The sequence below is a fragment of the Panthera pardus genome, unplaced genomic scaffold, assembly GCF_024362965.1.
Source record: "Panthera pardus isolate Hobbes unplaced genomic scaffold, ASM2436296v1 HiC_scaffold_2, whole genome shotgun sequence".
In the NCBI taxonomy this organism is placed as follows: Eukaryota; Metazoa; Chordata; class Mammalia; order Carnivora; family Felidae; genus Panthera; species Panthera pardus.
In genome coordinates this window covers 93,278,824-93,295,781 of record NW_026526765.1, presented here as the reverse complement: position 1 = coordinate 93,295,781, position 16,958 = coordinate 93,278,824, and the positions used below count along the sequence as shown (strand labels likewise).

Genomic DNA, 16,958 nt, shown 5'->3' with positions numbered 1-16,958 from the left:
CATTAATATGGTGAATTACATTGATTAATTTTCATTTTTATTTATTTTTTTCAATATATGAAATTTATTGTCAAATTGGTTTCCATACAACACCCAGTGCTCATCCCAAAAGGTGCCCTCCTCAATACCCATCACCCACCCTACCCTCCCTCCCACCCCCCATCAACCCTCAGTTTGTTCTCAGTTTTTAAGAGTCTCTTATGCTTTGGCTCTCTCCCACTCTAACCTCTTTTTTTTTTTTTTTCCTTTCCCTCCCCCATGGGTTTCTGTTAAGTTTCTCAGGATCCACATAAGAGTGAAACCATATGGTATCTGTCTTCCTCTGTATGGCTTATTTCACTTAGCATCACACTCTCCAGTTCCATCCACGTTGCTACAAGGGCCATATTTCGTTCTTTCTCATTGCCATGTAGTACTCCATTGTGTATATAAACCACAATTTCTTTATCCATTCATCAGTTGATGGACATTTAGGCTCTTTCCACAATTTGGCTATTGTTGAGAGTGCTGCTATAAACATTGGGGTACAAGTGCCCCTATGCATCAGTACTCCTGTATCCCTTGGGTAAATTCCTAGCAGTGCTATTGCTGGGTCACAGGGTAGGTCTATTTTTAATTTTCTGAGGAACCTCCACACTGTTTTCCAGAGTGGCTGCACCAGTTTGCATTCCCACCAACAGTGCAAGAGGGTTCCCGTTTCTCGACATCCTCTCCAGCATCTATAGTCTCCTGATTTGTTCATTTTGGCCACTCTGACTGGCATGAGGTGATATCTGAGTGTGGTTTTGATTTGTATTTTCCTGATGAGGAGCGACGTTGAACATCTTTTCATGTGCCTGTTGGCCATCCGGATGTCTTCTTTAGAGAAGTGTCTATTCATGTTTTCTGCCCATTTCTTCACTGGGTTATTTGTTTTTCGGGTGTGGAGTTTGGTGAGCTCTTTATAGATTTTGGATACTAGCCCTTTGTCCGATATGTCATTTGCAAATATCTTTTCCCATTCCATTGGTTGCCTTTTAGTTTTGTTGGTTGTTTCCTTTGCTGTGCAGAAGCTTTTTACCTTCATAAGGTCCCAGTAATTCATTTTTGCTTTTAATTCCCTTGCCTTTGGGGATGTGTCGAGTAAGAGATTGCTACGGCTGAGGTCAGAGAGGTCTTTTCCTGCTTTCTCCTCTAGGGTTTTGATGGTTTCCTGTCTCACATTCAGGTCCTTTATCCATTTTGAGTTTATTTTTGTGAATGGTGTGAGAAAGTGGTCTAGTTTCAACCTTCTGCATGTTGCTGTCCAGTTCTCCTAGCACCATTTGTTAAAGAGACTGTCTTTTTCCCATTGGATGCTCTTTCCTGCTTTGTCAAAGATGAGTTGGCCATACGTTTGTGGGTCTAGTTCTGGGGTTTCTATTCTATTCCATTGGTCTATGTGTCTGTTTCTGTGCCAATACCATGCTGCCTTGATGATGACAGCTTTGTAGTAGAGGCTAAAGTCTGGGATTGTGATGCCTCCTGCTTTGGTCTTCTTCTTCAAAATTACTTTGGCTATTCGGGGCCTTCTGTGTTTCCATATGAATTTTAGAATTGCTTGTTCTAGCTTCGAGAAGAATGCTGGTGCAATTTTGATTGGGATTGCATTGAATGTGTAGATAGCTTTGGGTAGTATTGATATTTTGACAATATGTATTCTTCCAATCCATGAGCAGGGAATGTCTTTCCATTTCTTTATATCTTCTTCAATTACCTTCATAAGCTTTCTATAGTTTTCAGCATACAGATCTTTTACATCTTTGGTTAGATTTATTCCTAGGTATTTTATGCTTCTTGGTGCAATTGTGAACGGGATCAGTTTCTTTATTTGTCTTTCTGTTGCTTCGTTGTTAGTGTATAAGAATGCAACTGATTTCTGTACATTGATTTTGTATCCTGCAACTTTGCTGAATTCATGTATCAGTTCTAGCAGACTTTTGGTGGAGTCTATCGGATTTTCCATGTATAATATCATGTCATCTGCAAAAAGCGAAAGCTTGACTTCATCTTTGCCAATTTGGATGCCTTTGATTTCCTTTTGTTGTCTGATTGCTGATGCTAGAACTTCCAACACTATGTTAAACAACAGCGGTGAGAGTGGGCATCCCTGTCGTATTCCTGATCTCAGGGAAAAAGCTCTCAGTTTTTCCCCGTTGAGGATGATGTTAGCTGTGGGCTTTTCATAAATGGCTTTTATGATGTTTAAGTATGTTCCTTCTATCCCGACTTTCTCAAGGGTTTTTATTAAGAAAGGGTGCTGGATTTTGTCAAAGGCCTTTTCTGCATCGATTGACAGGATCATATGGTCCTTATCTTTTCTTTTATTAATGTGATGTATCACGTTGATTGATTTGCAAATGTTGAACCAGCCCTGTATCCCAGGAATGAATCCCACTTGATCATGGTGAATAATTCTTTTTATATGCTGTTGAATTCGATTTGCTAGTATCTTATTGAGAATTTTTGCATCCATATTCATCAGGGATATTGGCCTGTAGTTCTCTTTTTTTTACTGGGTCTCTGTCTGGTTTAGGAATTAAAGTAATACTAGAATGAGTCTGGAAGTTTTCCTTGCCTTTCTATTTCTTGGAATAGCTTGAGAAGGATAGGTATTATCTCTGCTTTAAACGTCTGGTAGAACTCCCCTGGGAAGCCATCTGGTCCTGGACTCTTATTTGTTGGGAGATTTTTGATAACCGATTCAATTTCTTCCCTGGTTATGGGTCTGTTCAAGCTTTCTATTTCCTCCTGATTGAGTTTTGGAAGAGTGTGGGTGTTTACGAATTTGTCCATTTCTTCCAGGTTGTCCAGTTTGTTGGCATATAATTTTTCATAGTATTCCCTGATAATTGTTTGTATCTCTGAGGGATTGGTTGTAATAATTCCATTTTCATTCATGATTTTATCTATTTGGGTCATCTCCCTTTTCTTTTTGAGAAGCCTGGCTAGAGGTTTGTCAATTTTGTTTACTTTTTCATAAAACCAACTCTTGGTTTCGTTGATCTGCTCTACCGTTTTTTTAGATTCTATATTGTTCATTTCTGCTCTGATCTTTATTATTTCTCTTCTTCTGCTGGGTTTGGGGTCTTTGCTGCTCTGCTTCTATTTCCTTTAGGTGTGCTGTTAGATTTTGTATTTGATATTTTTCTTGTTTCTTGAGATAGGCCTGGATTGCAATGTATTTTCCTCTCAGGACTGCCTTCGCTGCGTCCCAAAGCGTTTGGATTGTTGAATTTTCATTTTCGTTTGTTTCCATATATTTTTTAATTTCTTCTCTAATTGCCTGGTTGACCCACTCATTCTTTAGTAGGGTGTTCTTTAACCTCCATGCTTTTGGAGGTTTTCCAGACTTTTTCCTGTGGTTGATTTCAAGCTTCATGGCATTGTGGTCTGAAAGTATGCATGGTATAATTTCAATTCTTGTATACTTATGAAGGGCTGTTTTGTGACCCAGTATATGATCTATCTTGGAGAATGTTCCATGTGCACTCGAGAAGAAAGTATATTCTGTTGCTTTGGGATGCAGAGTTCTAAATATATCTGTCAAGTCCATCTGATCCAATGTGTCATTCAGGGCCCTTGTTTCTTTATTGACTGTGTGTCTAGATGATCTATCCATTTCTGTAAGTGGAGTGTTAAAGTCCCCTGCAATGACCACATTCTTATCAATAAGGTTGCTTATGTTTGTGAGTAATTGTTTTATATATCTGGGGGCTCCGGTATTCGGCGCATAGACATTTATAACTGTTAGCTCTTCCTGATGGATAGACCCTGTAATTATTATATAATGCCCTTCTTCATCTCTTGTTACAGCCTTTAATTGAAAGTCTAGTTTGTCTGATATAAGTATGGCTACTCCAGCTTTCTTTTGGCTTCCAGTAGCATGATAAATAGTTCTCCATCCCCTCACTCTCAATCTAAAGGTGTCCTCAGATCTAAAATGAGTCTCTTGTAGACAGCAAATAGATGGGTCTTGTTTTTTTATCCATTCTGATACCCTATGTCTTTTGGTTGGCGCATTTAATCCATTTACATTCAGTGTTATTATAGAAAGATACGGGTTTAGAGTCATTGTGATGTCTGTATGTTTTATGCTTGTAGCGATGTCTCTGGTACTTTGTCTCACAGGATCCCCCTTAGGATCTCTTGTAGGGCTGGTTTAGTGGTGATGAATTCCTCCAGTTTTTGTTTGTTTGGGAAGACCTTTATCTCTCCTTCTATTCTAAATGACAGACTTGCTGGATAAAGGATTCTCGGCTGCATAATTTTTCCATTCAATACATTGAAGATCTCGTGCCAATCCTTTCTGGCCTGCCAAGTTTCAAAAGAGAGATCGGTCACGAGGTCTCCCTTTATAAGTTAGGGCACGTTTATCCCTTGCTGCTTTCAGAATTTTCTCTTTATCCTTGTATTTTGCCAGTTTGACTATGATATGTCGTGCAGAAGATCGATTCAAGTTACGTCTGAAGGGAGTTCTCTGTGCCTCTTGGATTTCAATGCCTTTTTCCTTCCCCAGTTGAGGGAAGTTCTCAGCTATTATTTCTTCAAGTACACCTTCAGCACCTTTCCCTCTCTCTTCTTCCTCTGGGATACCAATTATGCGTATATTATTTCTTTTTAGTGTGTCACTTAGTTCTCTAATTTTCCCCTCATGCTCCTGGATTTTTTTATCTCTCTTTTTCTCAGCTTCCTCTTTTTCCATAACTTTATATTCTAGTTCACCTATTCTCTCCTCTGCCTCTTCAATCCAAGCCGCCGTTGTTTCCATTTTGTTTTGCATTTCGTTTAAAGCATTTTTCAGCTCCTCCTGACTGTTCCTTAGTCCCTTGATCTCTGTAGCAAGAGATTCTCTGCTGTCCTCTGTACTGTTTTCAAGCCCAGGGATTAATTTTATGACTATTATTCTAAATTCACTTTCTGTTATATTATTTAAATCCTTTTTGATCAGTTCATTAGCTGTTGTTATTTCCTGGAGATTCTTCTGAGGGGAATTCTTCCGTTTGGTCATTTTGGATAGTCCCTGGAGTAGTGAGGACCTGCAGGGCACTTCCCCTGTGCTATGGTGTATAACTGGAGCTGGTGGGCGGAGTCGCAGTCAGACCTGTTGTCTTCCCCCGGCCCACCGCTGGGGCCACAGTCAGACTGGTGTGTGCCTTCTCTTCCCCTCTCCTAGGGGCGGGATTCACTGTGGGGTGGCGTGGCCCGTCTGGGCTACTTGCACACTGCCAGGCTTGTGGAGCTGGGGATCTGGCATATTAGCTGGGGTGGGTAGGCAAGGTGCCCGGGGGCAGGAGGGGCAGGCTTAGCTTGCTTCTCCTTAGGTGATCCACTTCAGGAGGGGCCCTGTGGCAGCGGGAGGGAGTCAGACCCGCTGCCGGAGGGGTGGCTCCGCAGAAGCACAGCATTGGGTATTTGCGCGGAGCGAGCAAGTTCCCTGGAAGGAACTGGTTCCCTTTGGGATTTTGGCTGGGGGATGGGCGAGGGAGGTGGCGCTGGCGAGTGCCTTTGTTCCCCACCAAACTGAGCTCTGTGGTCCCGGGGCTCAGCAACTCTCCCTCCCTTTGTCCTCCAGGCTTCCCGCTTTCCGAGCAGAGCTGTTAACTTATGACCTCCCAGATGCTAAGCAAGTCCCGCTTGCTGTCGGAACACACTCCATCCGGCCCCTCTGCTTTTGCGAGCCAGACTCAGGGTCTCTGCCTGGCTGGTGGGCCGCCCCTCCACCCCGGCTCCCTCCCACCAGTCCGTGGAGCACACACTGCCTCTGCGCCCTTCCTACCCTCTTCCGTGGGCCTCTCGTCTGCGCTTGGCTCTGGAGACTCCGTTCTGCTAGTTTCTGGTGGTTTTCTGGGTTAGTTAGGCAGGTGTAGGTGGAATCTAAGTGATCAGCAGGATGCGCGGTGAGCCCAGCGTCCTCCTAAGCCGCCATCTTCTCTTCCCCAATGATTAATTTTCAAGTATTGGACCAAGTCTGCAATCCAGGGATAAATTGCACTTGTTCATGATATATTATCGTTTTAATATATTTTTGCTTTAATTTTATATTCATTTTCATGAAGGGTATTAATCTAGTTTTTTTCCTTGATATTTTTCTGGGAACATGAATAGTCTTGGACCTTTTTATATAGATCTTCAATTTTTTTATATCTTTTTTCCCTCCCTTCTTCAGATTGGGTAATTTTTTATTGGTCTATATTCAGGTTTTCTTTATTGAAATTTATTTAGTTTTTTGTTTACTTCTTGAGAGAGAGAGAGCAGGGGAGAAGCAGAGAGAAAGGGAGAGAGAGAATCCCAAGCAGGCTCCACACTGTCAGGTAAAGCCTTATTCAGGGCTGATTTGACCTGATTTGAAATCAAGAGTCAGATGCTTAACTGACTGAGCCATCCAGGGGCCCCTATATTCAGGTTTTCTAATGTGTTCCTTTGTCTTATTCATTCTTTCAGAGAGCCCATCCAATGAATTTCTCATTTCAAATAATTGTATTTTTTAGAGTTTCTACTTGGTTCTTTTTTTTTTTTTATGTGTATCTGTAGAGAACTTCTATTTTTTCATTAATTTCAAGAGTACTTAACTTTACCTCCTATAGCATGTTTATAATAACTGCTTTAATATCTTTGTCTAATAATCCAATATTTGGGACATTCTGAGATTGGCATCTGTCTTTTCCCTTGAAAATTGGTCAAATTTTCCTGGCTCTTGGTTTGCCAAATGATTTTAAATTATATCCTGGTCATTTGACTATTAAGTCATGAAATTCTGGGTCCTGTTAAAATTCTGAAGACAACGTTGATTTTGTTGTTTGTGTATCTTAGCAGGCTGTCAACTCACGAGGTTCAGACTGCACATTCTGTCTCATCTTCTGTATGTGGTGTTTCCAATGTCAGTTTAATTTTCTAAGCATTTGCTTTGTTGCTTTGCATCTCTCCTTTGCTTGTACTTCTCAGGGGTTACTCTGAGATTTGGGCAATATTTTAAATTGCAGTTCTCAGAGTTTTTGCTAGGCTGGTTTGGATCTGTCTGGACATTCACAGCTTAGGGGTTAGCCTGGACTTGTATCTGTTTGTATACAGAAGGAAGGGATCCATTTTTCCAACTCTCTATGATCCAGGAGTTCTCGCATGCTCTCTGGATCTCAGAGGCTCCTTTTCTTGGTCTTCTTCCTAGAAAGACAGGGCTTCTCTTGGAGTTTTAACCTCTTGCTGTGCACATAGTTCCATGTGACTGGGACTACCCTTGAGACAAAGCAGTGGAAGAAAAGCGAGAAGAAAAACAGACAGACAAACAAACAAATGAACGTATATTCCTCCACAGGCTTCAAATCACAGTGTGTCCTTTTTCCAGTTGCGCTGACCAGAAACGTGTGTTTTGGATTTTATTGTTTGTTTTCCTCAAAGTTTTAGGCTGCCACTGCAGTGCAGGTCCATGACTGGGACCATCCTTGGGGCAGGACTATGAAGAAAAAAAAGAAGGAAAGAGAAAAAAAAAAAACAGAGGATCTTTCCCCATCTTCTTTAACTCACAGAGACCCCTTTTCCTGGTTGTCTGACTAAACAGGGTCTGATCCCAGTGTTTTTTGTTGTCTGTGCTTCTTACTCAATTCCACAGTGGGACAACCCTTGGGACAAAACTAGGAGATAGAAGAAGAGAAACTAGGAAACTTACTCCCACAGAAGTTTTTCTTCAAGTTTGCTACTCTTTCTAATATGCTACTATTTGTTAAGTTTTCAGAATCCTAGGATAGTTGCTTTTTAAATTTTGTTTTTTTTAGTTTTAATTGATGAGAGACATAACCTTAGTGGGCTTACTTCATGTTGGCTGGCACCAAAACTAGAGCGTTCGTGTGTTTAAGTACCTTATGTGTGTTTTCCAATATTACTGTACTTTAAAAGTCTAGTCCATAATTTTTGTCTTTCAACCAGAGAGTTTAATCTGTTTACTTTTATTTTGATGACTGATACATTTCCATTTTTTCCTACATTGTTTTTGTGCCTGTTTATCTTACCTTTTTGTTTCTTCCTGTAGTATTCTTGTACATCTTAAGGAATGATATAACATCTATGAGACTCTTCTTTAAATCTCTAAAATGGAGATAAAGGAATCTAACTAGAGTGTTACTATAAAGATTAATAAGATAAGATATTTAACATAATTAGCACATTCCCAGATACAGTTAATTTAATACTATTCATTGAGTACCTAGTATGTGTTCCATAACAGAACAGATGTAAATTACTGCTCTAATGGAGTTTACATTGTACTGGGCAAGATACTAATAAGCTAAATAAATAAGTAAACTACATAGTCTGCTATGGGAAAAATAAAGCAGGGAATGGGCTAGGTAGAACAGTCGTAGGGTAGAGGTAGCAGTTGTAAACTGGAGAGTTTTTTTCTGCATGAGAACTACTACGGCTTTATCCTTTGTATGTTTCATTTGTTTAGCACTTTATATATCATTTTGAAAAGCAAGTTAATTTCTCATATTTTTTTTCTTATTCATTGATTCAACAAATGTGGGCCAGACTTGCCTTAGACTCTGGGGTATAGTGGAGAATAAAAACAGGTGTGGCATCCCTATGAAGTCTTTAGGGCTATTTCTACCTTATTTCCATATTATTGAAGTCCATGATACCAATTTGTTTATCTCTTTCACAAATATTTCTTGACTTTTACACTGCATCACACACTACAGTAATTGATAGGTTAGCAAGATAGACATGGTCTCTCTTCTTATGAATCTTGCAATTTAATGAGAAGACAAATGTTTAAACAAGCAGTTACCTACTCTGGCTCTTATAAGGAGGTGATTGTAAGGAACAGGACTGGAGGAACGAGGCCAATTAGGAGCAAGAAGAAGTAACCTGAGCAAAATGTGACGATGGCCTAGATTGGGGTAGAGGCATGTGGAAATAAAGGATGATACGAGAGAGAGAGAGAAACTATATTTTAGGAGGTAGATTTACAGTGCTGGGGAACATGGGTGATGGATGACACCACTCACAAAGGAGGGATGGGTTGAGTTCAGTTTTCAAGATCCTAAGTTTAGAGAGCAGAGAATGCAAGACATCCAAGTGTCATGTCTCTGAACCTCATGAGACATGCCAGAAATAGAAACATGGATTTGGAAGTTATCAGCAGTAAATAGTAACTGAAGCCATGGGAGTAGATGAGGTCATCCAAGCATATATAAAAAGAAAAGAGAAAATGGCCTAAAAGAGGATTTTGAAGCATTCCATCATTTAAGAGGGGAGAAGAACACTGTCTATTGAAAGCACTAAGAAAGGGGATCCAGAAGTATAGGAGGAAACTCAGGAAACTCTGAGGCCCTGGAGCCTAGGGAGGGGTGGGTTTCAGCACTGTGAACATACAAATTGATCGGAGAAGCCATGTAAGAAGCACCGAAGTGTGCCCATTGGGTCAGCAACAGCCAGGCCATTTGTGTAGCTATGGTGAGTAAACAGAGTGTTGTGTGATGCCTGAAAGGGGGTTGAGGGAGTACACACAAAATTAATAATCTTGTCATTAATTGGGAAAGGAAGATAGGATGATTCTTAGAGAGAGAAATGGAAGGGAAGGAGGATTTTATTTTTCACTGTAATTGATTTCTTTTTAAGATGGAAAGGACTTGGATATTTTAGAAACTTATAGGGAAGAGCCAAAGGAAAGAGAAGATACAGGAAGAAGAGAATCGAAGGAACAAAGTCCCAGAAAAGCTGGGGGCGATGGAGGGATAAGAGACGGCTCTTCCTTTTTAACAGAAGTTATAAAGAACAAGATATGGTTATGGATTCAGATGTATTTTTAGTTTGGCAAGAAAAGGATATTTTATGGTTTCTATATTTTCTGTGAAGTTGGAAGCAAACTCCTCTGCTGACAGAGAGGGATTTCATAGCTTTAGAAAGAATGGAGAAGATTTGACTTCCTTCCATGGGGGATGGAAGAGTAGACTAGAGAAACATGTCAGGACAAGGAGAAGGCATGGAGGGTCCACTTGAGGCAAGCCAAGTTACATGATCTTCTCTAGCAGTGCTCGGCAACCTGGGTGCAAGTGCAAAAGAATCAGGCCAAAGTGGGATTTTGCCAGGTGTTAAAATGGAGAGACAGTAGGCAAAGAAATTGAGACTATTGGTAAGAAAGTGATTGAAATGACTAAGAATAGAATCTAAGTTTAAGTAGGAAGAGAGGAGGCGAGTTCATGGAAAATGTGGACCAGAGGTTCCCATTAAGTTAAAGAACTGAAGTCTTGGGGATCTTCTAAGAGATCTGAAAAGATAGGATTTTGTTGGTCTGGCAATGGTTTTAGAGGAGGAGTGACTCTTGGTGTGGATACATTCCTCGGTGAGGCTGTTGGAGTACTTAGCTGAAGTGGAATTCAAGAAAGAGGCCAGAGTGTTACTTGGGGCATCCATATGGATGTGGAGTCACCTAAGATGAGAGTGGGACTTGAGGCAGAAGGAAAGACTGAATAAAATCCTAAAATTTTAGAGCCCAGATTAATACATAAGAACAATGAAGAGGAGGTGGAAGGTATTGGAATCTGATGGCATATACATCAAAGGAACTGATTTTTTTTTAACATTTTCTTATTGAAGTACCACATACATTAACAAAAGTATACAAATCTGATATATACAGATATTAATTGTCACATAGTGATTCTACTTATGTAGCCACGATTCAGTCAAGAAATATATTTCTGAAATCTTAGAAACCCCCTTCTCATACCTGTTCCCAATCGTTTTCTTTCCCTTTTCTATAAATAAAACCATTATCTGATTTCTAAAATCTTATATTAGTTTTGCCTGTTTTTTGAAATACAAATGGAATCATATACCGTGTATTGTATTCTTTTAATTCTGGTTACCTAGGCACAATGTTATGTTCATGAGATTCATCCATGTTGTTGCATATAGCAGGAATTTATTGACTTTTATTGCCAGGTAGTACAGTGTTTCATTATATGACTGCACCACAATTTATTTGTCTTTGTGCTGTCAATAGACATATGACTCCCCCACCACCAAGTTTTATCTATGATCATTCTATGATCATGTCTTTTGATGCATATATACTTCTCTGAGTTATATACCAAGAATAGAATTGCTGGGTCATAGAGTATGAATATGTACAACTTTAGGAGGTAATACCAGTTTTCGAAACTATTGTATCAATAAACACTCCTGTAAGCGGCAAAGGAGTTTTGGTTGCACCATCTTCTGATCTCTGTTTGATATTATCATTCTTTTAAAATTTAACCATTCTGGTGGATGTTGTTTCAGTATTTCATTGTGGTTTAAATTTTATTTCCCTGATAATGAGGACGATACATTCTTTTATGAAGTGTCTATTCAGATCTTTTGCCATTTTATTTTTCTTTTGGGCACCTGTCTTTCTCTTCCTGACTTGTAGGAATTTTTCGTGTATTTTGGGTATGAGTTCATTGGTGGATGTATGTGTAGCACATAGCTTATCCTATGTGGTAGCCTGATTTCTGATTTCCTTGCTGGTGTCTTTTGATAATCAGAGGTTTTTGTTTTAATGTAGTCTAACCTATGACTCTTCATGGTTTGTGATTTTTTTAGACTGTTTGAGATAATTGTGTACCCTAAGGTCATGAAGGTAGTCTGTGTCCAGTGCTGTTCAATAGAAATGTAATCCAAAATGCAGATGCTTATATCTGTACTGTCCAATGCAATCGTCATTAGACATATGTGGCTCTTGAGCCCTAGAAATGTGGTTAGTATGACTGAAGAACTGGATTTTAAATTTTATTTAACTTTAATAAATTTAAATAGTCACATGTACCTGTTCATTGTGCTGTTGGGCAGCTGTATTACCTAGATGCTTTATTAATTTACCTTTCAGATTATTTTCTGTGGGCCACTGGGAACTGGTGTTTGTTTATGGTATGATGTATAGGTCAAATTTCATTTTTTTCCATATGAATAGCCAATTGGCAGCACAGCATCATTTATCAAGAAGATTGCCCTTTATACACTGTTCTGTCACCTTTGTTGCATGTTAAATTTCCACATGTGAGTAGGTCTGTTTCAGGATTCTCTGTTTATTCAGTTTGTCTGTCCTTGTGTCATCACCATACTGTCTTTATTACTATAGGTTTATAGTAAGTCTTGATATCCATTAGAAAAAACTGAACAATTTCATTCTTCTTTTTCTTAGCTAGTCTTGTCTCATAATTTTCATTTAAATTTTATAAGCAGCTTATCAATTTCCACTAAATCATTCTGGGATTTGGGTATTAAGTTGGATCTAGAGATCAACTTGGAGTTAGTGGAAATGTTTACAATATTGACTCTTCCAATCTGAATATGGTATATCCCTCCATTAATTTAGTTAAGTTTTTCCTTTATTATCATTTTAGAGTATTCTACTTATAGATCACACATATCTTTTGTTGAATTTTCTTAGCTTCGTGCTTTGTCTACGGCTTCTAGTACGCTATTGAATAGAAGTGGTGATGTGGGCATCTCATTCCCAGTTTAAGGGAAATCTTTCAATACTTTAGGTATGAGGTTTATGTTAGGTTTTATTGTAGATATCCTTTATCTCATTAAGGAAATTTCCTCCTATTCCTAGTTTACTTGGTATTTTTGAGATGTTGATTTTTTAAATTAAATGCTTTATCTGCATCTTTGAAGATAATCAATGATTTTTCTCTTTTGCTCTCTTAATATGGTAAATTACATTGATTTTCAAATGTTAAATTAACCTTACATTCTTGGGGAAAAAATCCAACTTGATTTAAATATACCACTCCTTCACTATATTTCTGGATTTTGTTTGCTGATATTTTTCGTAGGACATTTTCATTCATATTTATAAGAGAAATTGGCCTGTAATTTTTCTTTCTTTTCTTTCTTGTAAGTTTTAGGTATCAAGGCTACGTTACCTTTATAAAATGGGTTGAGAATGGATCTTTTTTTTTCCATTCTCTGAAGGAGCTTATGTTATGTTTGTGTTATTTCTTCTTTATTAAAAAAAATACTTTTTTTAGTCTTTATTTACCTTTCAGAGAGAGACAGAGAGAGAGAGTGAAAGTGGGGGAGGAACAGAGAGAGAAAGGGAGGCACTGAATCCAAAGCAGGCTCCAGGCTCTGAGGTGTCATCACAGAGCCCAACTTGGGGCTCGAACCCATGAACCGTGAGATCAATACCTGAGCCAAAGTCAGACACCCAACTGACTGAGCCACCCAGGTGCCCCATATTATTTCTTCTTTAAATATCTGGGAGAATTAATGAAGCCAAGTGGATCTGGAATTTTCTTCATGGGAAGGTTTTTAACAAAAGATAGGATTTCTTCTCTAGATATAGTACTATCTAGCTATCAGTCTAATTATGGCTTCTTTGAATATAATCCTTCATTTTTCTTTGGCTGTCTTCAGGATTAACTTCCTGCTTTTTAGCCATTTTATGTATGTTTTCTAGTCTTTATGTTGCAGGATTTCTTTTCTTTTTTTTTTTTTTTTTTTTTTTAACCTCAGTACCCAGGATTTGTTGTTTTGCCGCTTCAAAGAATGAAGAGGTGGACACAAAATAAAATAAGCAGCAGGCAAAAGTTTATTTAGAGTATAAGATTAGAAAGTAAGAATTGTGTGAAAGCTCTCTTTCCATAGAGGGGGCATTTGAAAGTAAATGTCTATGACAAAAGCAAGGGACTTTGTTTTATAAGGTTTTGGTTGGCGCTCCCCTCCCCTTCCCCCTGTTTCTTCTCGGGTTCTATCGTTATTGGCTCGATAACTCTAGGTGCTGGGTTGTCCATTCCTGATTGCCTCGATTCCATTGTGTGAGGAATCAGACTATGGTCATACTGTCCCTTATATAACATAAGTTTTATGGGTTACTTATTTTGGTTAGGGATTTTGATTGTCAAATTCCTGAGGGGAACCTGAGGGGTAGTGGGTGTGTCTGTTACATTTTAAGAGGAACCTTAAGCCTGAGGGAATTTGCTGTGGTCAGACACTCCTAGCATTGTTCCAAAATATGTGTTTTTCCCCACCCAGGGACCTCAGGTCTTAACCTTTCCCTCTCTGCCTATTTTATCCTCTTTTTCTCTATCATATTTATATCTATCCTTCTTGAAATTCTGGTTCCTTTTGAATATTTGGCTTGTTGTTTTCCACTGGTTTTTGAAAATTGTTGCCATTTTCTCTTTAAATATTTTGTTTCTGCTCCAGGCTCTCTATGCTCTCTTTGGTGACTCCAATTACAGGTATTTAGACCTCTTTACCATACATCATATATCTTTCATGCTCTTTTCCTTTCCATTTTTGTTTCTCTATGCTTCATTCTAGTTTTTTTTTTTTTTTTTTTTTTTCCTGACCTATCTTCCAGTTTCATCTGTGTAAATATGCTATGAAAGCCTTTCATTGAGATCTAAATTTGAGTTATAGTATTTTCGGGTCTAGCGTTTTAATTTAGCTCATTAAAAAAAAAGTCCAGTTTCCTACCAAAATGCTCAAGCTTGTCCTGAATATATTAATAGAAGTTTGAAGTCCATGTCTGCAAAATTCTTATCTAGATCATAGGGTTGTTTCTATTGTCTGTTTTTTCTCTTGGGTTTTGGTCAAGTCTTTTCATATATCTATATATTTAATTGTTTCTTTTTATTAGGATCCAGATGTTGTATGTATAAAACTTACAGAGATAATGTAAGGCTCTTTAAAATATTATTTATCTCCAGAGAGGACTTATTTCTGCTTCAAGCAGGCAGCTAGTTTAGGGGCACTAGCAATTTCTGATCACATTGATACAGTTAAAGATTGAGATGTATCGAAGCTGGGTTTCAGTTGCTGTAAAGACTGATCTGTTTCCAGAACCCTTACTTTTGAAGTGTAGTCCTTCTAAATCCCATCCAAAATCTGTATGTTTTTACCAGGAGCCCTCTTCATTGGTAGACTCTGAACTTTCAGAATCAAGAGTCACAAAGGCAAAAGGCAGTTCCAAATTCCAACTTCACTTTGCTGGGCTTCCTTCTTCTCCTGATTCTTTGTCCTATAATCCCATGTTTTTGTAATTTTTAAATGCTTTCAAACAGGTGTTAAATTTTTTCCAATTTGTCTAGTTCCTAGTGGGAACCATGCTGGACAGGGAACTTGTTTGAACTGTTTTTGAAGAAGGTTAGGTGGGGGCTGTTTGGAACTGGCATCAGGAAAGAGCCCCCCACTCCCGCCCCGGCCCTGGCACTGAGTTTCTATTTGAGAGGCGCTGCAAGGCAAACAGAGTCTTAAGGGGCTGTCAGATTTTAGTGAGGACAAAAGTTAAAGGATATAGGCTGAGAAGAGGCTGAGAAAGTTGGAAAGTTTGGAGGAGGGGAGGGTCAATATAAATGTTTTTTCTTTAGGATGAGTTGGTTGAACTTGATGACATCTAAGTTTCCATATAATTTGAAATTCTAGGACTCTATTAAATGAGCTGGGCTTCCATTTAGGTTAATTTATAAGTTTAATTAGAATTTAAAATTTCTCCTGTAGAGATAAGGATATCATCATAAAGAAAACTTCCAGGTTTTAATTTCAGCACAATAGCTTCCAGTTGTAAAACATTGAACCGGCTTCTTTCCATAGTGCACAATGGGATTCTAAAATCTTAAGTCCAAAGGGAACCAGTTGAAATATTATCTGTTGTGGATCATTACATAGAGTACATTTATGGAACCTGGCTCATTTCTTCATATCTTATCAATGTGTTATGATTTTATTATTTCTTATATGTAACATACAGATTCTGGATTATTCTCACCCATGATGTAAGTGCCTCCACTCATCTAACTTCTCCTGGATCCTCAGACTCATTCGCTTCTGTCCCTTCTGTGCCCCGACTCTGTTTCCCACTTCTTTCTCCATGCCATACTTTCCACCGTGCTGTCAGAATTCCTCTTCCATGGGGAAGAAAGTTTCATTTATTCCAAGCCTTTCCACTGTTGTCTTTAACTGAATCTGGCTCTCTCTTTCCCTGTAGGCTTCTCTTTCCCGAACATCTCAAATGGCCACGTGAGGCTCATGACCCCTTAAGCCTTTTGTAAAATCTACAGCACCTTGTGGCCACGACTGGCTCACTGCCCACTATCCTGATTGCTTTCATGTACTGCCTCTCACGTACTCCTGTATTCGCACTCCAGCAGACCCTGGCTGCACTGAGTGCTTCAGTCCTTTTACCCCTTTACTTTTTATACTCACCACCCTTACCTCAATGTTCTTACACCTCTCCGTACCTGGTGTACAGCCTATGACCCAAGTCATTAATCATCTGTTCCAAACCCTTTAATATCCTGTATCTCTCTCATGTTATGCCCATCTCCAAGTAATCTGAACATCTCTGGAGAAAAAGTCACACAGCCATGTTGTTGAAGCCCACTTCAAACTGATGACCACAGCATGCAAGGTGACCACATCATATGATGCCCTTCCTCTACTAAATTCACCTTCCTACTCCCCTATTTCACATCTTCTTCTCTCATGGCTCAAGCTCCTCTTCCCTACACCACCCCCTTACCTTGTAGTGAAAATAAACTTAACAGGAGAGAGCCACCTCATTTTCTCAGCACCTGTGCTCCAGCCTACTGACATCTGTACCCACACACTCTGCTTTTACTACTGTTACTGTGGGGAAAGTGGACCTGCCCCTTTCTAACCACCAGCCCCTTCTTGTGCCCTGGATCCTCTTCCTTCTCAGGGATGTGGCTCCCACAGTAATGCCTTTCCTTTCTTACATCATCCTGTCTTCCTGCCACGGGGATTATGAACAGAAAGTTCATAGACAGGTGTAAACAAGCATCTTAAATATTTGAAAAGATATTCAAGCCTACTTATGTAAAGAATAATGAAAATTAAAACTATACTGAAATGCCATTTTTAACCTACTATATTAGCAAAGATAGACAAGTTTGAAAACACATGGTTTTGAGAAGAATACAGGGAAAAAA

At 39.0% G+C, this 16,958-nt stretch overlaps 1 protein-coding gene across 10 annotated transcripts in view; it reads left to right on the top strand.

The window, feature by feature from the left end:
* Positions 1–16,958, top strand: part of ATG10 (autophagy related 10) — a 450,172-nt gene that overhangs the window by 373,427 nt on the left and 59,787 nt on the right. The gene's annotated exons all lie outside the window — the stretch shown is intronic.